This window comes from Rhododendron vialii, chromosome 3a (assembly GCF_030253575.1).
Source record: "Rhododendron vialii isolate Sample 1 chromosome 3a, ASM3025357v1".
NCBI classification, from domain to species: Eukaryota; Viridiplantae; Streptophyta; class Magnoliopsida; order Ericales; family Ericaceae; genus Rhododendron; species Rhododendron vialii.
In genome coordinates, this window is record NC_080559.1 from 13,258,749 (window position 1) to 13,266,521 (window position 7,773).

The following is a 7,773-nucleotide window of genomic DNA, read 5'->3' on the forward strand; positions in this document are numbered from 1 at the left end:
TTGCACATGATAATTTGGTAACTGACAATTCTTTATAGCTAGGATGAACTAACAATGATGAATCATACATTCCATAAGATTTGTCGATATATACCTAGTTCTTGGTTGGTACCTCTTACTTTCAAGTAAATTGATCATAAATTTTTTAATTTTATATGGACTCTGTAACTATCAACTTTGACTGAAAGTTGACAACGAACTTGCTCTTTACGGGCTCCACCAAGGAGGCCTTATTTATAAGTCCAAGTCCTATATATAAAAAAGAAAAGAAAAGAATGGCCCGGACAGAATGTGCTAGCTAATCCTCATAAAATTATAAAGGGAAAATGACAGCCCATAACGTATTTCATACTTAATATATATCCGCCAAAAACATGTTGAGAACATTTGTTAATGCTGAAAATATCATTGACGGATATTAATTATTGAAACACGTCATTAGCCGTAATTTTCCAGAAAAGGGCCCACAACTAATACCCTCTCGAATTCTAGCCGTACTGTGCTTTGGGTCCGTAGGTTTCCATAAGAAACAATTGGGCTTTGTTACAGCCTTTGCAGTGGAATGTATGCTGGGCTAGCTCTGCGTAATGGGCTGTAAGCCTGTAAGTACTGTATCTACCCCTTAATAACATTATTATTTTGTAAGGGTGGCAAACGGACGGGTTTGGGTCAAATTGGGTAAATTGTTAGTGGGTTGGGTCTTTAATGGGTCATTGACCCATTTAGACCCGTTAACTATGAGTCTAATTACCCATACCCAATCCGACCCATTTATTTTAAAGCAAACCCGACCCGCCCATTAACCCAATTATATATAAACTAAAAATTATGATCGAAAAATTAGAAAAGTAAAAAAAAATTATGATCGAAACTCATAAATTTTTTCAAAAAGACTAGAATAAGTAATTTTTTTTGTCTTATTGATTTTTTTTTGTCTTTATTCAAAAAGTTATAAGTTTCGATCAAATTTTTTTACTTTTCTGATTCCTCTCATCAAAACAAATTAATAAGTCACAAAAATATGACACAAAACAAAAAAAATGCAAAAAAAAATTGAATAAGGACAAAAAAATAAGTCAATTTTTTAATCCAAACTCTTTGAGGGACTACCATGAGAGAAATTTATTCACGGCGGAGCACAATTTCACGGGTCCATTGGCGCAATTAATGGATGAGATGTGTTTTCAATTTTGACCATTCAAAATATTTTTGGACCCGTGTGATGTAGCACAAAACAATTGAATAAAAGAGGGAGAAGGCCATGCTCCTGGGGGGAGGGAAAGAGAGAGAGGGGGGGGGGGGGGGGGGGGGGGGGGGTGGGCAGGGGGGAGAGAGAGAGAGAGAGGGGTGCGGGGGGAAAGAGAGAGAGGGGGGGGGGGGGGGGGGGGGGGGGCAGGGGAAGGGAGAGAGAGAGATGGAATTTGGGACCAATTAAGAGATGGAATTTGGTGGGTTACTTTCATTGCTCATTGGGTCATTTAAGTTGACCCAATTAATGCCCAATTATGACCCAATTAATAATGGGTTAGTTGGGTTTGAACCCATTCTTACCCAACTAATAAATGGGTTGGGTTGGGTCTATTTTCTAGTTGATGGATCTGGGTTTGTTAATGGGTCTGGGTTCAATTTGCCACCCCTATTATTTTGACTGGAAATTGAAGTGGAGACCAGAGATGAAGTCAAGATTTATCATAGCAGAATGTATCCTAAATAAATAAAAAGATCCATTACAATATGAATATCATAATAAAAAACTATAGTAAATGATATTTGTCATTTGCATATAGATCACAAGTCGAACTTTAATTTAGTCTCTCTATTAAAGTGAGGTATCTTGAATTGTGTCCGATGCTCTTTCATGTCGTTAAAAGTATCGATGATAGAATCTAGTTTTGGAATATTTTTTTGGGTCTCCTTTTTGTGAATTTTTTTTAGAAGATTAAGGACTAATATATAGCAAAAAATAATGAAAAAATCTAGCGGTGACATGTCTATATAAGCTGGTATTTTATTTGTTTATTTTTTACATATAATAATTACTTTTTTTAAATTTTTTATCGTGACGGCCACTGCCACTAGACCCCCTCTTGCCTCGATCCCTGGTGGAGACGATGGAAATGAAGTTATCCATCTGATCGGTCAACGACGTCAAATCCATCGCAAAACGGTGCTAATAGCAGTATTAATTATTGGGCCCTTAATTATTTGTGATTGCATGTAACTCCTTTGGAAGCTGAGAACTGAATCAGCCGAGGCCAGCATGCATTCGGATCGGAGAACCAAACCGTACGCGTTGTGCGGATTAATTACCAGCCAAATCTAGCTTTAATTGGAGTAGTTTCGTTATTTTTATTTCCTGATCGACAAACTGGATTATTAGGCAGCTGCAGAGTGATGCTAATAGGTGATATACTCAATAACTATATGTTCAAAGATGTATAATCAATAATATTGTAACACGGTAAAATTAGAACTCAGAACCTCAAAATTGATGAAACCAAATCGGTGATCAATGCGAGTCTTGCACTCTGTATTTAAGACGGATTCGTCCCCACTAAAATGCTTATGGTTGCAAGGAAATATGTCTTCTAGCACTACTTGATTGACTGCTCTCACAGAAGCAACACAACAATTGATGGGCCTGGTAAATCAAACTTGTGTTTGTACTCTCTCAAATGAGAAGGCTCTGACTCCATGAAAATATGTAAATACGAGTTTTCAAATCCCCAAGAATGAATAAGGGGCACAATATTTATAAATCAATTGGTGACTATTCATAATAGTCTAATAGGCACCAAGGGAAGGGACATGTTCTCATAAGGAACGCAACGGTGAAAGGGTGTCAAATGAAAAAACACAACACTATGAAAAATTGTAAATAAATGGAAATCAATTTCTCAGTGATTAGTTAATTATTTTGACAATACATTAAAATTATTTCCAACACTACATAACTTTTATTTCAGTACCTATTACATTGGGAAAAAAATACTTGACCTCTCATATGTATGCATGAATTATTAAAGTGTCACACATTTTATTACATCTTGGCCATGTAAACTTAGTTGCAACTATATATATAGCTAGTAGTACTCAATTGAAGCATCGGAAAAATCATCTCCGGCAACAGATTTTTGATAAGCCATCGGCTGTGGAAGGAACGGCGGCATCACACCTCTCAAAAGTGCCCAATTGACCCCATCGAAGAACGGATGGCGCTTGATCGCAGTAGCTCCCATTATGGACCCCATCCGTTTCTTGGGGTCCTTGATCAACAGCCGCGTGATCAAGTCCTTGGCTGGTTCAGCCAAGGCTGGCTTCTTAGGGAATTCGAGTGCTCGAGGCACAATGTTTGCTAGGGTATGCTTGTGGTCCGTACCCTTAAACGGGGTCACGCCATAGAAGAATTCAAAAAATGAATATCCCCAAGGTCCACCAATCCACTGCGCTACCATGCCCCTCCCCGAGTATGATCTCCGGTGCTAAATACTCGTAGGTTCCCACGAACGACATCGACCGGTCGTCCATCGGCTTCGCCACTATGGCAAGCTGCTGGCTCCCACGAGGACCCGGCCGGCTCCGGTGGCGCTTGTTTTTCTGACGGAACCATGAGACAGCAGGGGCGATGCAACTGGGCGGCATGCAATCTGAATTGGCAGAGGAAGGATCGATCGAACCACGATCGCTTGACAAGCGCGGGATTTGCTTGTGCTGATGATCGGAGACAATCTGGGCCATTGATGTTGAACTTGGATCCGGGACCCTAACAAGCACAGCCTGCCAAGCAGCCTGCCAAGCGCCCAAAACAATGTCGTTTTGGGCAAAAAAAAGAGGCACCACTCAAACTTGCAAAACGACGCCGTTTTGCTCCACATTAAGGAAAGGGAAAACTCAAACATGTTTCCCATTCGCGCCTAATTGCATCGACTGCTGCATCGACCATTTATTTTTTTGCTGGGTTTAACCATTTCAGGATGACTTTCCGTTTGTTGGTGCTTAATTATATTTATTACAAGTTTCTGTTGGGATTAGAAATGGAATAGGGAAGGGAAGTATAAGCATGAAGTAAATTTCACGTTTTTGTTGCGTTACAAATGTGAAAGTTTTAAGTGTTAAAAGCGATGCAATCCGGAAATGCGAAGTTCGTTTCAAGTGTAATCTGGAAATGCAATAAAGATGGTTCAAATTGCAAGTTATCTTAAAATATTTCTTTCAAGTGTTACTTTTTGGGGCTCATTACAGATCCTATAAAGATGATTCAAATTGCAAGTTATCTTAAATTATTTTTTGGTGGGTTCGTAAAAAAAATTAGTGCAATATGATATTTGTAAGGGTGTTTCAGATTTCATAGGGCGCCCTGCGAAATCCGAAACAGCCCTTACCGATATCAGATTGAGCTAATTTTTTTCAAAAATCTATAAATAAAATATTTTAAAATTAACTTGTGGTTTGAATCATTTTTGTAGGATCTGTAATGGGCTCCACAAAAATAAAAAATAAATAACATGCCAACCAAACAAAAGCAGCCCCTTTGCATGGTCCAAACAGATCCAGCCCCTTGGCAGTTGGCAGCGAGGTTGGAGCAAAACGACGTCGTTTTGCAAGTTTGAGTGGTGCCTCTTTTTTTGTCCAAAACGACATCGTTTTGAGCGCTTGGCAGGCTGCTTGGCAGACTCTGCATGTCAGGTCCCCGGATCCGTTGAACTTAGGCAGAGGTCGAAATCGGTCAACATGATGTGACCATCTGCTCTCACGAGTATGTTTTCGGGCTTGAGATCGCGGTAGACTATCCCCAGCATGTGGAGGTATTCTAGGGCAACCACCACTTCTGATGCATAGAACCTGCAAATTAATACTAACCAATTATACGTTTGTTAGTACTGGTCTGTGAGAAATTTACACAGACGTCTTGAATCCGCTCTTTCTTTTGGCTGGAAAGACAATCGTAAGTATTATTCATGATAAATTTTTGTGTGCAGGGCGGGTACCACACACGTTGTATCTCGTCGGCGATCTCAACTGTCCAAACGTAGGACGGTTCGGATTTTAAAGAGAGAAAAAGAAGAGAGAGTGGCGGGGTGAGAGGAGAGAGGGAAACCGTCCAAAACACGTTTGGGTGTTTTGGACTGTTGGAATCACCGACGGATATTGCCACCCAAAAATTTCTCATATGTTCGTAGCCATAAACAAACTAGTACTACAAAAAAACACATTGGTCCCGAAAATACAAAAAAAACAAAAAAAACGAAATACTTCCTTCGTCCTAAATAAGTGTTCGGCGCGCAAACTAATACTTTTAAAAAGATGCATTTGTTACGTTAAAAAATTTATTTTTTTTACAAATCAATAGATAGCAATGAGTTCTTTTAGATTGTAGAAAAAAAATCAAATTTTCTAACGTAAAATGCATCTTTCGTAAGGCCTAGGTTTGCATGTCGGATACTTATTTAAAGACGAAGGGAGTACAAAGAAGCATTTATGATATTTTACATTAAAATTATTTGTATTATGATAAAAACTCGCATAAATATGCTGTAACTTTACGAAAAATGTTACAAAATTTTAAATAAATGTAGTGAACTCAAGGTCGATGTTATTTAGGCTGGGTTCCAGAAACAAGTTAAGAACTTATTTTTTGTTGAATAAGAAGGGTTGTTCTGGAAAATAAGAAGGGTTCTACTTATTTTGGAAGAATTTATATAGGTACCAATGGACGCCGGGAGGGAAATCATACCGGCGGCCGTGCCGGGCCGTCTCCGGCCACCGGACGGCCGATCCGAGCCGTCCAAAAATTCAAAAAAAAAAAACCGAACAGAGAAATAAATCACCTCAATTTCTGGCATGAAATAAATCGAGTGGGAAATACCCATTAATTAGTGAAAATATCAATTCAAAAAACTGAACAGAGAATTGCCAATTGGAGGGCCAAGGTCCTGTTTGGTTTCCTTACCATCCGTCTGGTAGAGTTTGGGCTTTGTGAGATCAGCATGAGCCCACTACTATAACCGGAATCGTTCATTTTATAGAACTCATCAAATACATTATTCTCATGAGAAATCAACTTGATTGAATATCGATAGCTTCATGAACAAAACAAATTTGTGCAACCAAAAAAAAACGATATATATATATTTTTCAAACTTAAACTTTCAGCACAAATCTGTTCTATTCTAGCAGAATTTGATGTTCGATCAAACTAATTTTGTTACGTTGATGATATGCTTGAGAGCTCTATAAAATGATCAATTGTTCCGATCTTTCTTTTGGACCCAAGATGAACCCATAAAAGCCCAAATTAAACTAGAACGGATGGTAAAATTAAACACCCTTTAACGATTCAGAATCTGTTGTGAATAAGAAAGGAATGAATTACCGACCATGAATTAAAATAAAAAAAAACCGGCTGATACGCTTGCGATTTACCATCTCTCAGCCTACGAGGTGTAAGTGTAACGGCATCAAAGACCCAAAAACCGTCAAGTAAGCCAATACACTATGAACGGGCATATTTAAAACCTTGCTCCTCATCAAGCAATGTTCCTAGAACACATTTCTTCACGTATACATGCATTATTACTCCTTCTGTTCATAATAACAATTACTACAAAAATTCGTGTCGCTTTTTGGAAAAAAAATAAAAAATCTTTCATAAAAGTTATAAATTTATTTCCACTAAATTTAGGAACTACTAATTTAGATTTTTTAAGTTGATGTGAATGAAAAATCCAAAGGAAATACACCAAAATATCACGGTTTTTTACGGAGTCGATCAATTAGAGTACACATATCATGGCACTGTTCTAGAGAGAGAGAGGCCATACCGGACAGCGGCGGCATCAAACCTTTTCTCTGGCTGTCGTTCCCGGAGAATGTGGAGGTCTCCGCCAAAAAAACTCCGTCAACATGCAACACCACCTGGGTGAGTCCAGTGTGGCGTAAAGCGTAGGCAAAAATGGATGGTCCAACAATTCCAGTATTCCCCTCTCTGTCCTCGCTCTTCTCTCCTTGTCCCTCCCCTCTAGATCTTTCTTATCCACCACTTTCGCCGTGAAAATGCATCCTCTGGCACACTTTAGCTCCACCAGATACACGCTCCCGATGTCCCCGCTCCCGAGCTGCCGGATTACCCTCAGCCCGCCGAGGGTCGGGTCGGCAGCCCGGGCGCGGCGGATGGCGTTCCAACATGGGTCGCCGGATTTCATGTGGGGCTTGGTGGATGTTAGTGCCAAGCTGGCAGAGGCGGCCCAATTGGTTGTCTCGGAGCCGCCGCTGGCAGTGGTGACGGTGGACTTGAAGCTTAGGGCATCGAGTTCATCGACCACGTCATCTACGCACGGTTGCATGGCGGTGGCGGTAGGATTTTCAATAAAAGCCACTACGTATCGTATATGGAGTTATGGCGCGAGATTTTGGATCTCCGATACCGTTATCTACCTACATGTCGGTCAATACTATCGATATCAATACCGTTGCGTTTTTTGACACCGCAATTTAAAGTGGAGATTAGGAGAAAGTTTTGAGTTATGTGGGAACTTTTCTTTGGAGAGAGAGAGAGAGTTGGGGGAAAGAGATTTTGTAGGGATATCCTGTTGAGCTTGCAAATGTGGTAGCGTTTTGCTGCTGGCAGATACGTGGGCTCGGTTAACGGTCCAATATCTAGATGGATTTCTTTAACTACTGGATAATCCTTAGAAAATATTTTCTCTTCAGTTTTATAATTTGGACGGCAGAGACTAATCATCTAATCATCCAAAAGTTCAATGATTTAAATTT

General features: G+C 39.7%; 1 pseudogene; it reads right to left on the reverse strand.

The window, feature by feature from the left end:
- Positions 1-2,927: 2,927 nt before the first annotated feature.
- Positions 2,928-7,429, reverse strand: LOC131318930 (serine/threonine-protein kinase D6PKL2-like; annotated as a pseudogene).
- Positions 7,430-7,773: the final 344 nt, after the last annotated feature.